This window comes from Heloderma suspectum, chromosome 2 (assembly GCF_057233095.1).
Source record: "Heloderma suspectum isolate Gila_16-S chromosome 2, 16-S_ref, whole genome shotgun sequence".
Classification (NCBI taxonomy): Eukaryota; Metazoa; Chordata; class Lepidosauria; order Squamata; family Helodermatidae; genus Heloderma; species Heloderma suspectum.
The window spans coordinates 94,026,787-94,051,391 of NC_139459.1; positions in this window are offsets into that span (position 1 = coordinate 94,026,787).

Sequence of the window (24,605 nt, forward strand, 5' to 3'; positions counted from 1 at the left end):
GAAGGAAAAGGGGGTCCTTGTCTTCTTGATGTGGACAGGATGGTGATATGCCAGGACATACCATTGTTCCCTATGTGAGAACAGCAACACACACTAGACTTCTTCTAACAATACAACATTATTTACAACTCACTGGAAAAACCTAAGGTAAATGATTAGTGAAAGAACAACTTACCTGAGACCTTCTCCAGTTGCTGCTTCATCCCAGGGCCAGCCCTATCACAAGGCAGAATGAGGCAGCTGCCTCAGGTGGTGGATGTTTGGGTAGGGTAGAGCAGTAGCAGCAGCAGCAGCCCCCCTCCTCCCAGCCAGCCTTTCTGACCCTCCTCTAATCATTCCCTTGTTAGAGGACAGAGCTGTATGTGCCATATGGCCTGTCCTGTGCCTAAGCTAGCTTGCTCCCTTCAGGTGAAGTGAAGGATGCTGTCCCATCCCCTGTATTGAAATAATGTTCAACCACTGGTCCAGCCAGCTTCACTACATGGGATGGGGGCACCATCTTGTCATTCACTTCAGGCAGCAAAGTGTCTTAGGACAGTCCTTATCTGAGACTTAGACCCTAAAGAAATCACACAAGCCAAACCACTCACATAGATTCCTGGTGCCAAGCATCACAGTCCCAAAGCAGCTCCTTGTCCTGTCAATGTGAACAGAATAGTGCCATTGCAATCCATCCTTATCGGGCACATCTGTGCTGTCATCCTTGCATCAGTGCAGTATCTAGATGAACCTTCCTCAATGAGGTGCCCCCCAGAGGTGCTAGACTACAACTCCCATCATCCCAACCAATATGCTCATTGGCTATGCTGCTTGGGGATGACTGGGATTGTATCTAACACATCTGGAGGGCACCATATTGGGGAAGGTTGATCTAGAGCTTCTGGTTGTGCAATGAGAGAATTGTGTCTAGGCATCATGCTAATCCTTGTCAGAGGGTCAGAGAATCAGTCCGCAGCATGTGCTACAGGAACAGCAGGTACATTCCCAGCACATCCAAGATAAAGCCATTGCTTAGAGCTGCACTTCCAGCTGTTGTTCCTGGGAATAATTCCTTTCATAGTTGTCCTGTTTCTAGTGGTGTGAAGACAGAACATGTACGAATTAGCAAGGGTCAGTATTAAAGGCAAGATCTGAAGGCAGGGGAACCCAGAGAAGCACTAAGTAGGCAGGGAAACCACAAGGCAAGGAAGGAACTGGTGTGCAGACCTTGGCCAGTATCCAATGGGGCTACATTCATTTGTGAATGATCTGATCATGGGTAAGTACCCTAATTTGAAGTTCTAAACAATAAACTGGCTTGTGTCTGAGTGGACTCAACTCAGAGAGAATAACAAATGAAAACAGGAATGGAAAACCAATGGAGAAATGGTATTTAGGAAGTAACTCATTTCATGATAAAGAGATTGCATTCAGCGGCTCCTTGTTATACTGACATAGTGCTGTTCTACAGCATCTCCTGTATACCTTATTTATGACCTTGCTCACAGAAGCTCAATACTGATTTAAATAGAAAGACTATAATGTAAAATTGGTTTTGTTTCTGCAGTTTGATACATTGTGTATGTGCGTTTTTAAAAAGGTGTCATGGTCCAGAACCCAGGACTATACTCAGAGGATTCTGACCCCTCATCCTCAGAAGAAGAAGTTCCCAAGGTAACAGTTCAGGAAGAGCATTAGGTTACAGAAAGGCATCATGAGGCTTCCACCTCGTCAGGACCCAGTTCCCCAGGAAGTCCCCAGGATCCTGCCCCCCTGCATCTAAAGGCTGCATTACCATCCTCAGTCTCTGAGGACTCCAGCATACCACAGCCACCTCCTATCACTGCAGCCTGAGGCTTCTAAAATAGACCAGGCCCCTTTAAAAGAAAAGACCTTAGTCAGCATTGAGGTGGGGCTAAGCAGGCTAAATGAAGCCAAACCCTTACTTAAGGCTCAGTCATGATCTGCTGGGAGCCAGTGTAGTGTAGTGGTGAGAGTGATGGCCATGGAAGCTTACTGGGTGACTTTGGGCCAGTCACAGACTCTCAGCCCAACCTACCTCACAGGGTTGTTGTTGTGAGGATACAATGGTGAGGAGGAGGATAATGTAAGCCGCCTTGAGTTCCTTGCAAGAGGGAGAAAGGCGGGGTATAAATGCAATAAATAAATAAATAAATAAATAAATAAATAAAGTTGTCTGGCTTCTAGCCCTGGTGCCACTTGGAGCTCTCCATGGTGCTGCCCTGTTCCTGGGAAACCTAACTTGTCCAAGACCTTGGTGAAAACCTGATCCATAGTGGACACCCTGTAATGGAGGCTTCCAGAAGACACATTTAATAAGGGATTTTTTTTTTTTAAGTTCTCATAATTAAATATCCTTCCCAGGGGTACTGAAGAATTTCATCAAGCAGGTTCCATTAGAGCACTTAAGGGGAAAAATTCTGACAGAATTTTGAGAGATAGGAACAAGTTAAATATATTTCATTGACCATTGGTTTAAATTCATAGGAAGCAGCTTTATGTCAAATCAGACAATTAATCTATTTAACTCAAGGTTTCAGACACAAGTCTTTCTCAGCCCTGCCTGGAGGCACCAGGCACTGACTGAACTTGGGATATTTGCATGCAAAGGATGTGCTCTACCACTGAGCTATGGTCCTTTAATTATTAATTCCTTGATTCTCAACTGTTTTAATGTATTTTAATAGTTGCTGTTGTTGTTGTTGTTATTACTACTACTACTACTACATTTCTATACCGCCCCATAGCCGAAGCTCTCTGGGTGGTTTACAAAGATTAAAAATGTTAAAAATACAATATGCAAAATTTAAAAACATAAAAAACACACAAACAGACAGTATTCACAAAGCCAACATGTATCTAAAAACAACTTTGAGCAATCAGCCAAACCATAAAACAAATCCAGGATCAATTAAAACTCAACACATGCTGCAAAATGCCTGGGAAAAGACAAAAGTCTTGACTTGGTGCTGAAAAGATAACAATGTTGGCACCATGCAGGCCTCATCAGGCAGATTATTCCATGATTGGGGGGCCACCACTGAGAAGGCCTTCTCCCTTGTTGCAGTCATTCGATCCTCCCTTGGAGTAGGCATCTGGAGGAGGACCTTAGATGTTGAGGGTAGTATACAGGTAAGTTCACTTTATTGTTCAACATACTATGCTTTATTGTTTTCTAATGTAAAGCATGTTGAGGGTCCTGGCTCAGTGGAACTGATATGATTTTAGAATCTAAAACCCACCTGTGGCACATACTCAGGAAACTAACTTGGTCTCACAGTTTAAAACAATCAGAACCGTATATCATTTTCCACTCAATTTTTAAACATATTGGGTTGAATCCAGACTAGGTTAGACACACTTTACTCCCACTGTAGTTTAGTTTATTGAATTTATGTATCACTTTACATAACCAAAAGGAGTCCCAAAGTGATTAACAAAAAAAGTATAAAGTACAAAGAATACAATATATAACAGCATATTCATGAAAACCACACACAAGTACTAAAAGAGTCCATCCCAAAGATCACAAAACCATCCCCTGTCCAACATAGGAACAAATGGAAGAAATAACCACCAAGGCCAGACCTTAAAACTATGCCATATGTAGATGTCCATATCAGGGTCCAGGCAAGTTCATATGAGGAAAGGTGGTCTTTGAGGTACTGGGGGCCTGAGCCATGGAAGACTTTTATAAGGCAAGACCAGAACTTTGAACTGGGCTTGGAAACAATTCGGCACCCAGGAAGGTGGGCCAGAACTGGGGATATATGTTCAGAATGCCTAGTTCCAGTCAATAGCCTGGCTGCTGCATTCTGCACTAGCTGCAGTCTCCAAACTTTCAAAGGAAGCCCAACATAAAGTGCACTGCAGTAATCTAACCTAGAGGTTATCAGAATATAGCCTGGCTTTGGTGGTCTATATCCATACAAATAGGATTGCAGCTGAGCCACCAGCTGAAGCTGGTAGAGGGTGCTCCAAGCCATGGAAGACACTTGTGCCTCCAGTCACAACGATGGGTTCAAGTCTTCAAGAGTACCCCCAAGCTGCAGGCATGTTTCTTCAGGGGGAGTGTGACTCTAACAAGAACTAGTTGCACCCCTACCCATCCATAATGGGGAGCCATCTATTATCAGCATCTCTGTCATATTGGAAGTAAGATTCAGTTTGTTGGCCCTCATCCAGTCCATTTCTGAGGCCAGTTGAAATTAATGGGATAAACCTATGACTAACTTAAGTCTCATTGATTTCAATAGGATAATGTGTAAGTAGATAGTCTGGATCCAACCTCAGATCTGCACCTTCAGATTAACCAGATAGTGCCTGTGAATGTGGAAATCCACATAGGCCTGCACATAAGTACAAACATCCATATTGTTTCATGCTCCTCACCTCCCCCTACAAATGACAAAAAAAAAATAGGGCAGCTTTTTGGGATTTTTTCTTTTTCTCTGAAGGAGCGAACACACTAGAGTCTGTGTTGTTTTGTAATATCTGTGTATTTACAAAGATACAGGTTGAGAAGGTGACGTAATCTGTACCATAACAATGAGTCACACCATTATAAGCAACATCTACAAACACTTTCTCCATTACCAAAGCACTATTTATTTATTTATTTATTTAAGCATTTTTAATCTTCTCATCAGCTGACAAGACTCTCAGAGTGGCTTACACAAGAATAATAATGTATCATTAAAACTAAAAAAAAGGTATTGAAAGAGGTGGCAATTATGACAGTTTACCTGTTTTTCCCTCCTGCTCACAAGGCCATTGGTTTTAATGGTTTTAATGGCCTCCTGATGGGAGAAGGGTCCTAGTATATTCATACAACCAATGTCAACCAAGAGGGTTTTTTTAAAAAAAATTACAATTTCTGTCGAAGGCATTCAGATCTAAAATAGATCCAGATTTGAAGAGTCTGTCTCTTATCCAGGCATCTAAAGAAAGCAGATTTGGATATTCCAAAGAATGGAATTGATTTCTGTTCAACAGAGGCTGGATAAGAGACAAATGGTGTGTTTCTGTTTCTGTGTATTTTGGACAGAAATCAGATGGAAAGCATCTGACACTAAAGCCAACTCGCAAGAATATCCTGTCTCAGCAGGGCAGATGAAAACACAGACATGCAGTGCTTCTGCATCTGGGCTACATAAATCCCAAAACAGAACACACATCCCAAAATAAAGAAGAGGACAAAAAGTGCATGAAACTGGAATTCAAAATGCTACAGGGTGAAGATGTTTTTTAAACCCTTCAGAGAAATTCCATGTGGGAACTACTTTCTAAAACAGAATGGCCCCTTATCTTCCTGAATAATCTGAGGCTCCACATTCATTAATATTATAAATCTGACTTTTATCAATGTCCTGAAATACTGAGCACCAAGTAATATGGTTACCAAATGGCTGAATAAAACACTATTTCCTAGCAAATTAAAGGAACTGATCCATTCCATTTGCTTATATTTGTTCTTGTTTGTGAGATACTAAGTGCACAATGTTGAATGTTTAAAATGGGCTTGCTAAATATAGTTGTAGCTGCCACTACATTGGCAACAGATATGTTTCAAAGAATAGGATATTAGACTCGGATTTAGATGTTAGCTTTTGTCTGAGAAATCATTATCTAGGTCAGTTGTCCATCTGTGAAATGGGAATAATACCAGTCAAGAGCACTCATTGGGATAGGAACAGGACTGTGTAATAAATGCATATCTGGTCAGGAGTACATAGTGAAGACACTTAAGTTTGCAGCTGACCCAAAATTATATTTATACTGTAATTTATTAAAATCTCAGATAGAATGTGGGGAGTTCCAAAGAGATAGCTTCCAAACAGGTCAAAACGTGGGAGAAGAAATGGAAGCAAGTAAAACTAAGCCTACGTACATTGGGAGAAAAATCTTAACCACATATACACTTATGTGGTTTGAATTGGCTGTAGCTACACAATAAAGCATATACAACAGTGCTGAAAAGCTCGTGGACAATAACCACTCCATGTGGCATACCTCTCAAAAAGGCAGATTCAGGAGACTAAAATAAAGCTGCAAGTATCATAATGCCTCTGTATAAATCTGTAGAGCACCCATCCTCAGAATATAGTTCTGCTCACTCTATTATAGAAAGGATATTGTAGAGCTGAAGAAGGTATAGAAAAAAGCAACTAAAATAATTCGCAGGAGCATCTTTATGAAAAAAAAAGATTTAGGAAGACATTGATGGCTTTTAGCTTTTAGTTTCGGGGGGAAACAACGAAAGGGTGTGTGAAGAAACTGAGATGAAACTGAAGTAAAACTGAGGTAAATGTTTAACTGTTACGTGCTTTTCCAATAACTTTTTACTACTATGTGAATATGGGTTGCTGGCAAAATGGCAGTTATTGTTACCAGTAAGAAGTGAAAATGAAGCCAGGTTTCTGTCCTAATATATGGAAAGGTAGGATCTGATTGATACCATCTGATTGGAGCATCACTGAATATTCTAAGGATGCCCATTGGTCTGATGTCTACCCAGAAGTGGGGTAATGGAATGTTGGCCACACCAAAATTTGTCAGGAGGAGTCTGACAGAAGAGTCTGTGAGGAAACCTTGCCTGGAAAGTTGCCTGAGGAAGACACCAGGAGGTGTCTTTGTGAGAGGCTGAGGAGCCTGAAGACATTAGCCATGAAGAACAGCAGCTATGAGACTGGGGGGCCAAGCTGAGAGCACATGAGGCAGAAGCTGAAGAAGGTCTGAAAATGAGGAGAGGAAGACTATATATGCCTGCCTGAGGGCTGAGATCTGTTGGGGGGGCCTCATCTGCGTCCCACCAGTGTGAGACATACACAATCATGGGATGTGGGAGAGGGCCTTCTCTGCTGTGGCACCCCAGTTGTGGCATGCCTTCCCCTTGGAGGCGCAATTGACGCAGACATTGGTCTCACTTCAGCGCCAAGTAAAAGCATGACTTTTTACCAATGCCTTTGGGGGCTAAATGCATTCCCTAAAGTAGCACACTGTTTTAACTGTTTTATTGTTTTAGATTTTAATTGGTATTAGCTTGTTTAATATGTTTTTAGCTGTTTCAATTATTTATTGTTTTATACTGTTTATGGACTCGACCTTGGGGGAGCTGGGGGTGGCGATGGCCGACAGGAAGCTCTGGCATGGGCTGGTCCATGAAGTCACAAAGAGTCAGAAGCGACTGAAGAAATAAACAACAACTGTTCATACTGATTTTATCTGTATGCTGCCCTGAGATCTTAATGATATAGGGTGGGATACAAATGCTTTAAATAAAATAAATAAAATAAGACTCCTGTAGCAGCCTTCAGAGGAAAGAGCTGATGCCTGAGTATCAGCTGGTGGCAGTGGTCCGGAAATTGAGCAGCTGCTGGACCAAACTGAAGACTTCAAAAGAAGCCTGCTGTTCAGCCTTGAAGGTTCCAGGTGGCAGTCAAACCTGACCAGAAAGAAGACTGCCTTTCAACTAGCTGGCTAGTGTTGGAAAATGAGAAAGGACTACATCCTATATAGTAATTATGAACTCCTTCTCCAAGGAAACTCTACACACAAGAGGGAGGAATCCTAGGCTTGTAGAAGTACCCCCACAAAAGCGGTGGGACAAGGAAGGTGGGGGGACCCAAAATAGCTAAATGAGGACTGAGCCTATTTAGTGTCCATGAAATGCTGAGGGACTGGCGGGGGGAGGAAAAATGAGATTGGGGTAGAATGGAGTATTCAGGAAAAGATCATGGCTGGCTGGAATCTTCAGCAGGAGCCCTCCATACAGCAACTTTTTGTTGAAGGAAGGACAAGTGGGACCTGCATCATTATGAAGAAAGGATCTGAACTTTTAGTGCACGTGATCATACAAAAGTCCACATATAAGGTCACTATTTAATTTATTCACTGCCAAACTGTCTTTTAATCTACCTGAACATGTTTTCAGGTTGGGCTGTTGGAGAAACCTAATACAATCTTTTAGCAGTTTGTACACAGCAATAAACCAAAGACCCCATGCCTAGTGAATTAGAATGTCCCAGAATGGCTCCAGCAATTGGCCACTGAAAAGACAACTCTAATACACGACATAAAATGGGAGGCTTCAGTGTTTTTAAAGAGCTCATACGAATGTTCTTGGAAGCTGGGAAGTCATCCAGGCCAACTGTTTATCCATTATTTCATCTATTAATGGCCTTCTCATCTAGTGCTTTTTAAAAATAAATTATCTTGTTGTGTACTTGGATATGTGGGACATGGGTGGCTTGTCAAAGAATACATTTTTATATGTATTAAGGCTGCCATTTACAAAGCATGTCTCTGCATGGACCAGCCTACAGGCTTTATTTACCTTAAAGTTACTTTCTTTCTATTTTATGTGTGAATCAAAGCTATTCTGTTGCTTTTGCTCTGTCTTTAGATACACACAACATTTTCCCTTTTTTTGGATTTGCTGTAGACAGCAAGAACATCTCTTTTAATTGCTCAAACCAGCAAGGATTCCTGTCCCAAAAGCTGTTATAGGGATCAGGGAGCATCAGCTGACCCACTCTGGCCTATTGGTGCAAGCTAGGAAGATCATTTTGCTAACGTGGCAAGTCTTCCTGCAGTTCCTCACTTTACCCAGAGCTGGGTAGTAAACCTGTCTGAGCTTTAAGGTTGGCTTCAGACAGAGGCCTTGCTTTCTGTGGCAGATCTTGATTGGAAATATGGTTGGCAGGTACTAAGGAAAGTACCTTTTCAGTGGTGGCATAATTATGGAATTCTCTCCCTTCCTCTCTCTGGAGATGTGACAGGCTCCTTCTCTGCATTTAGGCAAGCTGTGAAAAAACAATTATACAAGAAGCAGTTTGATATGCAGTCTCTCTCATCTGTTTTCATTGGTTTATGCTATTTTGGTGCTGCTTTAATATTTGTCTGATTGTAGCTTATGGTGACTTTTAATGATAGAACCATAGAGTTGGAGGAAGCCTTGTAAACCATCTAGTCTAAGTCCTCTCTCAGTCCTGGAAATTCTGTGCTAGAGCATCCCCAACACCTGGTCTTTAATATTTAATATTTAATATTTTGCATGCCACACTTCAAGTCATTTTATGCAGAAAAGTGGGATAGATATGAATTGAAATAAATGAATGAATCCTTGCCTACCACCCCACAGGTCACCTATTCAAGAACTAATTTGGCCTTTCTTCCACACCAGAATGCAAAGAGGCTGTAGGAATGAATTTCTCATTATTTTATTGTAATCTTTATTATAGCCTATCTTTCCACCAAGTAATGGTGCTCAGGGTGGGTAACAATAATAAGACCCAGCTTAAAACAAAAACATAATTAAAACAACCATATAAACAAATAAATACAAAGCTGAATTAAAAGCACAATAATACAAGAAATAAACAGCACCAGTTCTTATGAGGAACCAGAGCTTCCTCAAATAATTTCTCATGCATGTTCTTGGACACTGGGTTTTTTTGTATGTGTGTGTGTCTTTGTTTTACCTTGTTGTAATTTATTTATTTTATTAAATTTATTAATCGCCCATCTGGCTGGTCACCCAGCCACTCTGGGTGATGTACAACAACAAAACAGTTAAAACAATAAAATTCTACATTAAAAACATCATAAAAAATACCCTAACCCATCCCAAATGCCTGCCTGAACAACCATGTTTTTAATGCACAGCGGAAGCTCATTAAAGAGGGGGCATGAAGGAGTTCCCTAGGGAGGGAGTTCCACAGAGTGAGGGCCACCACAGAGAAGGCCCTCTCCCTCATCCTCACCAGCCTAGCTGTCCTGGCTGATGGGACAGAGAGAAGGCCATCCAAGGCTGATCTTGTTAAGTGGCCTGTCTGGTGTTACTGGAGGTGCTCCTTAAGATAGGCTGGGCTGGAACCGCATAGGGTTTTAAAGGTCAAAACCAACACCTTGAATTTGGCCCGGAAAACAACTGGTAGCCAGTGCAACTCCTTCAGCACTGGAGTGATGTGATCTCGCCGGCGGCTGCCTGTAATCAGGCGAGCCACTGCGTTCTGTACCAGCTGCAGCTTCCAAACTGTCTTCAAGTGTAATCCCACATAGAGCGCATTACAGTAGTCTAAACAAGAGGAGACCAGGGCATGTACTACCAATGGGAGCAGATGGTTGGGAAGGTAGGGGCGCAGCCGCCGTATCAGATGGAGTTGGTACAGCGCTATCCAGCTCACAGCTGACACCTGAGCCTCCATGGACAGCTGGGAGTCTAAAATGACCCCCAGGCTGCGGACCTGGTCTTTCAAGGGTAGCCATACCCCATTCAACACCAGGTCAACATCCCCCAACCTACTCTTGTCTCCCACCAAAAGTACCTCGGTCTTGTCAGGGTTCAGCTTCAGCTTATTCCTCCCCATCCAGCCACTCACCGTCTCCAGACATTTGGACAGGGATTCTACAGCCAACCTTAGTGAAGATTTAAACAAGAGGTAGAGCTGCGTGTCATCCGCATATTGATGACACCGTAATAACATTGTAGCATATCAAAAGAACTAGCACTTAGTTACCAGGGTGAGGGAAGCCTGTTAAGGGGCTGGCTGGATACTGGATGACAGTATTATGTGGTTTAGGAAATAGGTACAGACCTATTTCCTCTCTGGAAGCAGCACCTGGGGAATGAGCCAAAGTCCAATGATAGGGTTTAAGACCTGTAGAAAGAGGCAGGCAGATGAAGAAAGGACTGGGAAGATAAAAAGGCAGGCAAACAATAGGGGGAAAGCACAGACACAAACGAGAACTCTAGCTAACAATACTGATTTTTGTTCTGCAGTTATTGTCAAGTTTCTTTTGTAAATATAAATATTATCTTTGAGGGGTTTTTTGGTTTTTACTACTAAATCCCTGTGAACCAGATTTATTATTTCTGAAAAATCTGAAAGATTGTTGAGTCCAGCATAACTGTAGGCTAGTGACCACCCACTACATTCACAGGTTGCTTTCCAAAGAGTTCGACAAACAGAGCATCCCTTTGTTGTTTATTCGTTCAGTCACTTCCTACTCTTCGTGACTTCATGGATCAGCCCACGCCAGAGCTTCCTGTTGGCCGTCGCCACCCCCAGCCCCCCCAAGGTCGAGTCCGTCACCTCCAGAATATCATCCATCCATCTTGCCCTTGGTCGGCCCCTCTTTCTTTTGCCTTCCACTTTCCCTAGCATCAGCATCTTCTCCAGGCTATCCTGTCTTCTCATTACATGGCCAAAGTACTTCAGTTTTGCCTTTAATATCCTTCCCTCAAGTGAGCAGTCTGGCTTTATTTCCTGGAGTATGGACTGGTTTGATCTTCTTGCAGTCCAAGGCACTCTCAGAATTTTCCTCCAGCATCTCTACACCAGCCTAAAATCCAGCATTTAAAATGGGGCTTTCTGCTTCAGTTTTAAATGCAGGATCACAACAGACTCCCTTTACACATGCTTCCTTTTCCCCCTCCCCTTTCCCCCTCCTTCTCCCTGTATCTGAATCTTCCATATGTTTCATTGGTCTCGCTCCTCTTCTTGCAGCTTTTCCTTTTTCACAGAGGGAAGTCAAGCGGAACACAAGCAGGGTAATTTGACAGCTCATTATCTCGGATCTATTTAAAAATGGAATACAGGTCATTTAGTGCAGGAGGTTGACGACGTCATCTAAAGGGCCTGCAAACTGCCATCAGTGAGCAATCTCAATAGCAGGATAAAAGCTCCATGTGAAGAAGCCCACAGACTACCAAATCTCCCCTCCCCCCTGCCACCTCTGCTGAAGGCTTCTTTGCAGTGGAGGCTGGTGGCTCCAATGTCCATGGGGCTGTGAATCCATGCCAGGTTTCAGTCAGAACCAGTCAAAACTCTAAAGGAGCTATCCAAGGTGTTGAACCCAAACCCCCAAATAGGTTCAGGACCTTGGATAGCTCCTTAGAGCCCAGAGCCAATTTAAAGCCCCACTGACATCGGAGCCCTCAGCCTCAACTGCTTCTTGGCATGCTAAGGCTTGCATGCAAAGGTTTTCCACATATATTTCTAAACAGCCGCAGGTGCCAACAGTGTCAGAGATAATCAACACTGTGGATTTGGCAAAAGGAAAAATACAAGGTTCAGAGTTTATTAATTACACACTGTGCGTATCATGAGCTAGCAGGAGCCCTGCAGGTTCTGAAACAATAGTGCAGATGGCAAGATCAGTGAACAGTGAAAAATTGGGATGGAGGAAATGCAACCCAAGTAAACTTCATTTCTTTGCCATTCCACATTGTGCATATTGTGATCTATTTAAAAGCCTGGAACAAGGTGGCATTCTTGGGGCAAAAAGGCAAAAAGTGGGGGTGGGCAGAGAGCAGTATCCTGAAAGTGGAATGATGTGACCTCTTCATCCTGTATCAGTGCACAACTGGCTATCACTGAAAGGCTCAGAAGGAGGAGGTAGTAAAGAGGCAGCTGTAGAAGAGGCACTAGACCAGACTTCCTGGACCAGACGCCCTCTAGATGTGTTGGACTGCAACTCTCATGATTCCCATCTAATCGCCATGCTGGCGGGGAATCATGGAAATTGCAGTCCAACACGTTTGGAGGACATCAGGTTCAGGAAGGCTGCACTAGACAAATATATCTAGACAAGTATGCACTAGACCAGGGGTCCCCAACCTTTTTCAGCCTGTGGGCACATTTGGAATCCTGACAAAGTGCCATGGGCACCAGTGACAAAGTGGCTGCCATTGAGGGGGCATGGCCACTGACAAAATGGCCACCATGGGGTGTGTGGCTACTCACAAATGGCCACAGTGGGGGGTGTGGCTACTCACAAAATGGCCACCTGAGGGGGCAGGTCAGAAAGGAGTCAGGTGGCAAGCAAGCAGGGAAAGGCTCTGGCTTCCCCCCTCCCCCATAAAAGGCGTTCACCGATGCACACCACAAAAACAAACAACGAGGGCTAGATGGGGCAGCCAGTGAACCCATAAATCTAGCACACACAATGAACAAAAATAGCACAGGCATGTAAGCAAGCACACGGCAAAATCCTTTAACTTTGCACGTACTCCCCAATTGTACAAAATCCTTTAACTTTGTACATCCTCCCCAATTGTACCAAACAACATCCAGAGTGCCACAACAAACACAAGGCAGGCAGCCATGGGGAAGAATGGGAAATGCTCTTGCATCACCACTACCCCAAACACAAAAGCCTGGCAGACAGATGAGTGAGCCTGCTGGAAATTCCATTGCTTTACCTACCCACCCACAACAAACAAACAGAAGGGCACAGGACAAGCACTGCACCTCCCAACAGACAAAAATAAAGAGTTGGAGACCAAGCACCGTCCCCTTCATCCCCCAAAATACAGATAGGAGGGTGAGCAAGCAGGCAGGAAATGCCCTCCCTTTGCCTGTGCTCCCCTCTCAGATGGAAAAGATCCCAGCCCACAGGATCCCGTCTCCAAACTGCTGGTTTGCATTCAAGGAGAACACTTACCTTTCCCTTCCAACACAGTCACACCCACTCCTAGCAGGCACAGAATGGGAGTAAGGACACCGGTTTGTAAAGTTTTGTAAACTATTACTCTGGCCAATCAGAGAGCAAGGGGGCATGTCAAAAGTTGAGGTACATAGACTTAAAATTATAGAGAAACCAGTTCCATAGACTTAAGAATATAGAGCAACTAGGAAGTTAGCAGGCATGCCTTGTATACATATACATCACTACGAGAGTGCAGTTAAAGGTCTTGAGGGCATACTTGTGCCCTTGGAAGCCCTGTTGGGGACCCCTGGTCTAGACAATGCCAGCAGCCACTTAGGGCTGGCTTAGTTTGGCATTTTTGTTTTCTACCTAAGCATCTACCCAAGTGCTACACAAGTCAAGCCTTTTGTGTAATTTCATCAGACATGCACTGGAGATTCAGCCACACATAAGAGCATTTTCAAACTTGGTTGTCTCCAAGTCATTTTGATGTTAAAGTGTGAAACAAACATATATTTTTCCAAAGTGGGCATTGATGACTGCAGTGAAAGTCCATGTACATTTACTCAATGGTAAGTCCTACTGTGGTTTCTAAGGCTTATTCCCAAGTAGGCATGTGTATAGGGCTGCAGCCCTTGTGTTTTTCTTCTTGGGCTTTGTGTGTGTGTGGGATCAGTGCAGCCACTTAACTGGGAAGACTAAAGACTATGCTTAAGGGCACAATCCAGTGCATGTTTAAACAGAAAAAAGTCCTACAACTCCCAGTTTTAGGACTTTTTTGTGTCTAAATATGCATAGGATTGCACCCTAAATCAGCCTTCTCCAATGTGGTGCCCTCCATTGGCCATACCAGCTGGAGATGATGGGAGTTGTAGTCCAACACCTCTGGAGGGTATCAAGTTGGGAAAGGCTGGCTTAAATGGATGCAGCAGTAGAAACCAGGAACTTCACAATCTGAGAACTCACTGTGGTTGATTTGTTGGAAACTTTCCAGACAGGAGTCAGAGGTTAAGTGAACTAACAAAAACCAATAAATAACTGCTGGGAAGATCAAAGGCTTTTGACACACCTTCCTTTCATCTCAGGGTGATCACATTAATAATATCAGCTTTAGTATCTCTAATGGGCAGAGTTCACAATTCCATTGAGAAACACAATGGCCTATGAATGACCCCAAAGTGCCCACAAATGGCTATGGTTATAACATTCTAGAATGTCATATCTGTGTAGTCAGTGGCTCTTATCTCATGATAACAATGCAGGAATAACAACCCCTGGATCTGATTGTGTATATCAGGCTGATGTAGCATATTTGTTTCATCTGATTTGGGGATCAAACTTTTTTTCTTTGCATCATCATGACCAACATTAGGGGCTGGGCCACTTAAGCTTTGGCCATGGCCCAAGAAGGGCCCATTCAGAATGGCAAGGAAGAGGAATGTTTAACTCTGGATACAGGCTGTGATATTTTATTCGCCTCTTTTCTGAGGGGCATGAGTTGCAAATAAGCTGGGGAAAAGCACTGGTCATGGGGGGGTTACCCCCCCCTCAATTAGTAGGGTGAGTGTCACCCTACTCAAGCTTTGCAAGGGACAGTTCTGAGCTGCGAAACACCCCTAGCAGGAAAGGTTAGAAATCTGAGGAAGAAAGGTGCATGATCTCTTGTTGAATGTTGCCTGCTTTCCAGTCTTCATAAATTTATTGTTGAAACTATTACTTGTGACCTTCCAAATGTGGCTTTTCCCTCTAAGCATTATTGTCCCCCACACACTTTCAATCTTTTGTTTGCATTGTCTTTGCTTCTCCCTGCCCTCCACCACCACCCCAGCCCCGTTTCTCATTAATCTGCTTAACATCAGCATGGAAAGGCATTAGAGCCTGACCTTGTGCTCAACTGTCACGCGGCTCCCCAACTGCCTTTTCTTCTTTATGCTAATAAGCAAAACACTATTTATTTATTTAAAATATTTATATTTAATTATGATATCACAAGGTAGTGTGCAAAATTCATTAAAACACAAGCCACAATCAAAGCAGAAAATCTACAACACAGCTTATCAGTAAATCAATGTGCAAACGGTACATCCGTGGTGAAACAGGTAAGTTTTTAATAAAATTTTAAGCGTGCACACACACACACACACACACACACACAGAGTTCCTAAAGTTACAGACTGCTGTTTCCTCATTGCTTGAGAACACACGTAGACAAACAACTGACAGACACAGAAATGGTTTATAAATTCTGTTTAGGCCAAATTATTAATGTGGACGACAATACAGCCCTGTGTTTTCTTCTCCAATGCATATATTAACAGCTATACATGGAAAACAAATGCTGCTTTGTGGCAAATGAATTATGTAAATGCAATTTATAGCATTAATTTGGACTTGTAAATTTAATCCACTTGAACATAAAAAGGGTTTTCGTGCAATGAATATTTCCGAGGCAGTTTAATACATTTAAAATAAATATTGAGCAGCTGACAGGGGCGGGGGCGAGTGTGCTCTCTCCACATCACAAAAGCTGCCTTAAAACAATCATTTAAGTGCCTAATGAATATTTACTACCTTGGGATCTTAACTCCTAAGTAAATGTGGCTTTTAAAATACTCATTGTGCAGCCTATACAGGTGGCAGGTATTGATGGCTGCACATCACAAGTGTGCATGCTAGAAACGTATTAGGGAAATACGTTTGACTATATTTAAAAGGGACTTTGAATAGAGCATAAACAAAACGTTGCAAATCTTTCAGTAGCAAAGCACTGACAATGGATGCTCAGTCAAGAACCATTCTTGAAATACAGGGTTGTCTTTTTTTTTAATGTTTATGATGTCAGCTTTACAACCAACTTATCAATTTAGGTCCTTCCATCTGCCCTAAGGCATGTAATGCTCACACTTTTATGCTGTGCACTTTGCTCTAGTCTATGCCCAAGAATCTGGTTGTAAACTGACGGCTGCAGAACCTAGTAGGACATATCCCAAAATATCTAGGCCTCTCTCTTAAGGAAACCCTTCATAAGAATGTTAGGAAGCTTTTGAATTCTGTAGTTCAGTGACACATGCACAATTGTTGCAGTAAAATTTCACTGTGTTGGTGTAAAAGCATTTGTTTGGGCTTATATTGATTATATTGATTAAAATAAATAAAAGCAAGATAACATCCTATTTTTCCTCTTCTCTGGATGAGCCTAATATTTACCTTTTCCATCTAGGGATGGATCGGATCAGTCTATTTACAATCTATGCCAATGTCATATGTGTTCACTCCTAAGTATGTTCTGTCCTGTTTCCACATCAATCTGTGAATTTCTTTAAAAAATGCATGAAAATTCATATTAAAGTACTATTTTTGGATGTATTTTCTCAAAAAATATACATTTCTAGATGTATTATTCTTTGAGAGAAAAATGTATGTCTAAATGTGTTTTATAATAAAAGGCACATTTGTATGTGCATTTTGGTACAGTTTTTTTGAATTGAGAATGGCATCTCAAAATTTGGAGAAGTGTGAAATCCAAAGATTAGCTGCATCTGGCTGTGCACTTTAGGGCATTTAAAGGGGGTTGAGTTTATTAATGAAAAGCAAAGCACACATGTCTATGCACACATGTGCTGCAATATTTCATTAGGGGGGAAACACTGCCCATATCAGGGGATTTCATATTTCTGTGTTGGATAACAGCACACTGTGTTTTCCACTTCAAAAAAAACAAACATATTTTTTTAGTGTTTGCTACTATAAAAGTTGGCAGCGGTGTTGTGGAAGATGTCTATAATAGCACTACTGGGAATGATACTTTGAATACAAACAAACCCCTACTTCTGACAAAGCTCAACAGCACTCCCTAGACTAGCATCTGGTAACTTGGCACTATCTAGGATGCTTGAACAGGCTGGATCTCCCTTTTTGTTCCCCAATACACATCCAGAACTTAAGCTCTTTTGCACAATGGTTTGTCCAGTCAGAACTGGCCAGCTGTTTTATCATTCAAATATGGGGGTCCTTATGAAAGCAAGTCCAGCCAGTAAATAATTTTCTGATTTGCTGGCTACACAAATGACATCAGAAATGGAGGGTATTGTACCATTGGACAAAACAGCAATCAGTCATTCCCGGCCCAGATCTGTAACAGATACAGACTAATATTCAAAGTGAAATAACATTTTAAAGGGAAATTTAAAAGAAACAAGTTTGTGATGCAGCAGGACACTCTGGTGTAAGAAGGGATAAACTTACTAGTGTTCATTTTAAAATTTTGGCTACATAAGGATTGTTTTTACTTGTGTAGTACAATGATATGTGCCCACAGTTTTGTTTTTTTTAATGTTCAAAACGCATTCTAAAATGGCACCAGTGAGGGTTGGCCGGGGGCAGGGGCGGGTGGTGGTGGTGAGGGAGTTACATCTTTCCTCACCAGTAGTGTCAAAGGCACTATCCATCAGGTGCCCATGTTGTGCAACAAATAAATTTATTTATTTATTTATTACATTTATATCCCACCTTTTTTCCTCCTTAAGGAACCCAGGGCAGCTTACATAATCCTCCTCCTCTCCATTTTAGCCTCACAACAACCACCCTGTGAGGTGGGTTGGGCTGAGAGTCTGTGACTGGCCCATTTCTAATTATGGCTTGTCCTAGAAGGACAGCATTGTGTTGCATTTTACCTTTCTGCATCTCTGAGCGATAACACGTACTTTGGTAATTTAAGAGAGACTGGCTTATCTTGCATTTGGATTGCGCCTTTCTCCCAGGAAAGTGGAATGCTTATTCTGTTGCTATCACAAATTATGCTGTAGGTATGGTAAAATTTTCTGATTTCCCAAAGTCACCCAATGAGCTTCCATGGCCGAGTGGGCACTAGAACCCAGATCTCCCGACTCCCAGTCCAGCAATCTAGCCACTACACCACACAGCATTCACTGCAGCACTGGACATTCTGCTATGGGGGGAGAATTACCATTTCTCATAAAAAACACTGTAATTTGAACACTGGAACAAATGCACTGCTTTGATCAGAGAAACAACTGTACAATTATTGCATACACACACGTGCACATGCACACGCACACGCGCGCACACATACACACAGAGAGAGAGAGAGAGAGAGAGAACAGCTGAAATGGCCCACAGTTAAAAGAAACCACACAAAGTTGTCACAGAAAAAAAAGCTATCGCAATTAGCATAAATGCAATGTGTTGTGGCTACCTCATCTTCTGCAATTAAAACATAGGTTGCCTCTTTTACCATACCTACAGCATAATTTGTGATAGCAACAGAATAAACATTCCACTTTCCTGGGAGAAAGGCACAATCCAAATGCAAGATAAGCCAGTCCCTCTTAAATTACCAAAGTACGTGTTATTGCTCAGAGATGCAGAAAGGTAAAATGCAACACAATGCTGTTCTTCTAGGACAAGCCATAATTAGAAATGAATTAGGTGGAAACACTCTATTTACAGCTGACAGTGGGGTGGGCTTTTCATGCATCTTCAAAGTTGAGTGCAGGAGACCATCAATCAATTTCAACCTCTTGAAGTGCAGAACAAAAATATCAGATTGCCCTCTCCTTTTAAATGTAACTTTGGAGTGTTTGCAGACTTATAGTGTTTTAAAAGGCTCCCAGATACATTGTTTCTGAATATTAAAGATAACAGTTTTGTTTATCTAAGTGAACTCGGGCATCAGAAAGCAACAACTGTCATTACAGATTCCTCTTTTTTGATAGTTGCTCACAAGGAATGTTCATATTACTCCTCAAACTTGCCAGTGTCAATATTTGGAATACAAAAGCCCCTGGTCCTAGCCCTTGTCACCAACATACAAGCCATCTGCTTTGCATCATAGCTGGGTGGTGGTCCATTGAGCATGGACTGGAGGTTCAGATCCAGACACATCTGACTTTACAATAGCCTAACCAAAAAAAGTACAATGTCGTATGAGCTGATGAATGTTTACATGGATATATTCCTAAGTAAGAGTGGGATCGCAGGATCAGGCAGGAGTTGCTTAATTTTGCCCCTGGCCATGTGTAGGCTCAGTATATCTTCTGTTTCACTGCAATCCATCACTGCACTGCTCCAGATAATGGGCTCATCCTGCTCCTTGTATTTGACTTCTTTAAATCCTTTCACAAAGATGTTCCTCCTCAGTCATAGGCAAGTGATGGTCATGTTTTTAGAATACCAACAGCCTGCTGTCCTGAGGAGCAAATTATTCTACTACCAGGGTAAGACAGAGAACAGCTGACAGATTCTGTGGGACCTACTTTTGCATGTGAATGCTGGCAGAGAGCCCTTTTCACACATGCAATTACATCATGCAGTTAATGGGGGGCTGTGCTCCTGGCCCCTGGCCCCACAGTGGTACAGAGATCTGCACGATGTAGGGCAGGCATCAGGGCAGGCATTGTTAGGCACCTGCTGAGGCCCACACCCCTGCAGGGGGTCACTGTCTATTCCTGAGCCTCCTGGCCCTGCTCCTCCTTCCTGGCCCTACTTGTTGCCTTCTCTGAGTGCAAGGAAGGGGCAGAGTGAGAAGACAGTGCAGCTTCGCTTGCCTTGTGCTCTGTCTCTGGATAGTGGAACAGATTGGATCCAGAGGGAGGAGGCAAGGCAGAGGGAGGAGGCAAGATAGTGGGCAATGGAGACAGAAGCAGGATGTAGGGATGTACGAAAGTCACCTTTCCGCGGATTATGTTGATGGTGGGGGGGAGGTGTTCCGTCCCTCCCCCCGGAATCCTCGACGGCCGGCTGTGCTCCGCGGCGGCTCCGCGGAGCAGCCGGCCAGGACCAGCCCAGGCCAGAGCCATCCGCAGCCGGATTTCCGGCCACGGAGGGCTCTGGGTAAAAAAAAAAAACAACCGCGTACGCAAATGGCGGCAGCTACGACCGCCGCCATTTGCGTTCCTTATTTTTGCCGTCTTCATCTACGTAAATATTTACATAGACTATGATGGCAAAAACAAAGGGGAACGCAAATAGCATAGCGGGTGCTATTTGCGTCCCTTTTTGATTCACCGTTTTAGCCTACGTAAATATTTACGTAGACTAAGACGGCGAAAAATAAGGAACGCAAATGGCGGCGGCTGTAGCTGCCACCGTTTGCATATGCATGTTGTTGTTTTTTTAACCCAGCCATGATAGGCTACATAAATCTTTACGTAGCCTATCATATCCCTGTAAAAAAAAACCAAAAAAACACCTCCAGACTGCAAATGGCAATGGCGGCAGCCGGTCAGAACAGGAGAGGGCACTGTTTGCATCTTGGCTTGGGACCAAGTTACCTGAAGGATCCCCTCCTCCCTTATGTATCTACCCAGACCTTGGAATCATCTTCAGAAGCCCTCCTCTAGCTGCTCCACCAAGTTAGGTGATGTGGGTGGCTTGTAGGAAAAAGGCTTTTTCTGGTGTTGGCACCCTGCCTGTGGAATTCTCTCCCTAAAGAGGCTCACGTGGCACCTAATTTGGTACCAAGCAAAGACCTTTTAATTTTCCCAGGCCTCCAAAGACCTTTTTAAGATCTCTGAATCTTTCAAATTATGTTTCAATCTCCTGTTTTATTGTTTTATGGTTGTTTTGTTTTGTATTTTAATGTTTCGTTGATACCGTAAGACACCCAGAGAATGTTGTTATTGGGTAGCATGTAAATGGGGATGCAGGATTTAACATCCTGTGTCAATCTTATACACACTTACCTGAAAGTAAATCCCACTGAACGCAATAAGATTTACTTCACCAATGATGAAATGCGGCCTTTCAAGAGTAGGAGATAAGTAGACACAAAGGTGCTGTCCCATGACCACACCAAGATTGGTTGCTGAGAGAGAATTCTGGAAAGTGTAAGAATAATTTGTGTTGTATATTTTCAGTGAAATATGATGTAACACTTATTATTATTATTATTATTTTACTGTTCTATCCTAATAGTTGCAGTTTATACATGTGTTAAGAGGTTTGCTCCTTTTGGCTCCAATCCTATGCCCAGTTACAAAGTGGGATGCACTTCTGGATAAACAGGCAGAAGGCTGTTTAATGAGTTTCTGTACCTTGACCCTTGGGAACAGGAATGCTTCCAGATGGACAACTCCTAGTGCTACAAATTAAAAGTCTTTGTGAAGCTATTCCACCTTTCCCTCTTTAACCAATTTCTTCTGGCAAGAAAAAAAAAAGACAGAAAAAACAGTGGGAAAACACTGGTTACAAATGGATGACAACCACTTCTGGACCCCCATAAAATTCTGTGTAGAAGGTATGCGATTGCTGGATAAAAGCCTCATCTGGAAGCACTCCAGGTTTCCCACTATGACAAAGGCAAGGGAAAGAGGGAGGAAGAAAAGGGGCATATATAGTTGAACAGGATATAATAAAAGCATGGGTATGCACACACCCTTGATAGAGACAAATCACAAAAAAGTATGCATGTAATAGAGTTCTATGTTGTATAGGTTATAGTATGGGCTTTGGGAGGGGGCCTACATCTGTGTCATATTTTGGATGATGCCTGTGCTAGAGTGGCAAACTGCAGCAAAGGAGGAGACTGAGGGTGGGGAGTGGGATTTTTAAAAGAATGAAAGCACTATTTTAGTGCTGGAAAACAGAATCCCCCACAATCAATATATTAGACGGGATATAGCAGTGGAACCCCCCAACTACTATGTGCAGTCCTTCTGCAATCATTTCTCTGAGTGGATCTGGACAGACCCTCAGAGTCTCTTGGATCAAGAATGTGACAATCAAAGGGGGATTGTAGGACTATGGTTACTAACTTCTTCTTCTTCAAATGACTGTGCATATAAAATAGATTTTCTTATTACCAACAGCCACATCTTCTGTTCAAATGAAGGGGGCAGAATATAGTACAAAATAAATTGACTCCAGAAATTTTTAAAAAGGGAGTGGGGAGAGAATTTATTTAGTGATGTGTAAGAAATTATACTATGGAGTTTACAAATAATTTGACTGGTCAGTGTAGAAAGTAGAAGGGTGCTATGGAGAGTGCAGTATAGCATAATAGGAGGTGGCACAGGTTAAGCCCCTTGTTAGCAGTTACCTAACAGTGAAATTGAAGGATGGAGACCATATCAAACAAATAACCAAAGAAATATAACCAGGAGTCTCCGAAATGTGATTTGACTGTGCTATTAATGACAATGTCAGAATGTCTGAAGCCATAAATACCATACTGAGAACTGAGAAGGGTCCGTAGCTCAGTGGTAGAGCACTTGCTTTGCATGGAGAAGGTCCCAAGTTTGATATCCAGCATCTCCAGGTAGAACTGGAAATCTCCTGCCTGAAACCCTGGAGAGCTGCTGCCAGTCAGTGTCAATAATACTGGGCCAATGGTCTGATTCAGTCTAAGGCAGCTTCCGATGTTCCGATGTTCTTTATTTCTTGAATTAGCAATGAGGGTTGAAAAATACTTAAAATGGGAAAACAGAAATTAACTAGAAGGGTGTATGTAGATGTATTTTATTTGTTGATGAGCAAGAAACAGCTCTGCTAATTGCACATCTCCTTATCTTTCTGTAGTGTAGGGTCTGGTGGCCCAGCACTGTGACAGGACAGAGCAGCCCAACAATGCCTCATGCATTCATTCTGTCTCACCATCCAATTTGCTCCCACAGTATATAAGATTTTTGCAGCTGCAACGAAGAAGAGAAACATAATCGTTTATCAACATAATGTTAATTTTCTTCTGATCACAAAATAGGGGCATTATAGGCAGAATCTAATGGGGTGTTACACCCTTGCCAATTCCCTTCTGCTCCACCAATTCCCTTTCATATGTGGTGGGTCCTGTTGATTCTGTTGAGCAAGCAGGACCCACCACTTACACAAGGGAGGCTTTCTAGAACAAGCCACAGAATAGGTGGAAACGCTCGTTTCTAGAAGGAGGTGGGTTGGCGGAGCTCCCTTACGTGAGCTCAGCCAACCTGCCTCCTTCCAGAAATGAGTGTTTCCACTCGTTTCAGGTTTCCCCAGGAGTGCTTAATCCCAATTGCACTTGCACAGTGGGGTGCAAGAGAATTGGCAAGAGTGTACGTGCCCCATTGGATTCTGCCCTCTACTTGCAAAGTTACTTATTCTAGTGTAGAAATCTGGTAGACCTAAACCGATACTGTTGTTGTTGCCTAACAGCATTTCCAAACTGCCTTGCAATGTAGGTTCACATGATAGAATTTAAAAAATAGATAGTAACCAATGAAAACAATAAAACAAAGTATTAAAAATAGCTTCTAAAAGCAGCTGCAATACTGACTTCGGTCTCCAAATGCCTGGCCAAGTAAGTAGGTCTTAAACCAATTTCCAAAGAGAGGGTAAAGAACACAAGCACATCACACAAAGAAGTCCATTCCTTTGCTCCAGAGTCACTCCAGACAAGACACTGCAATTGGTAGAGGATTGATATGGTGTAGTGCAGCCTTCCCAACCTGGTTCCTCCCAGCTGCTTTGGACTTCAACTCCCAGCATGCCTAACCATTGAGCAAACTGGCCAGGGCTCATGATAGGAACTGAAGTCCAAAACATCTGAACAGCATTACATTAGAGAAGATTTGTATGGTGGTTACAGCATCAAAGTAGCTCCAAGGAGACCCAGCATCAAATCCCCACTTAGCCATGAAGCTCACTGGGTGACCTAGCACAAGTTCTCTCTCTTGTCCCAACCTACTTCCCAGAATTCTTGTGAGGATAAAATTGTGGTGTGGGGGGATAGAATCATGTGTATCACTTTGAGGTTCTTGAGGGAGAAAGTGGGATATAAATGAAATAAATGAATATTACCTCACATGAAGCTGGAAGCTGGAGCAGGATTTCATTGGCAGATCTTCGCATTCTGGGGGTGGGGAATCAAACTGGAGAAGTTTTTTTCTAGGCTATTCATGGCACTGAGCATATGAGGCCTTTAAGTTCACAACCAGCTCCTTCAACTGGGCTCAGAAACAAGCTGGTAAATGATGCAAATATTTCAGAACCGGTGTAATATGTTCTCACCAGCTCATACCCATCAATACATAAGGGGCAGCATTTTGTACCAGTAGAAAATTCCAACAGCCTTCGAGGGCAGCCTCACATAAAACTCATCACAGGTAACAGCAACAACAGGCTGAGATCCAAAGAACAGTACAACTGGCTCAGGATGCTCAAGGGTCTTTTGGCTTGTG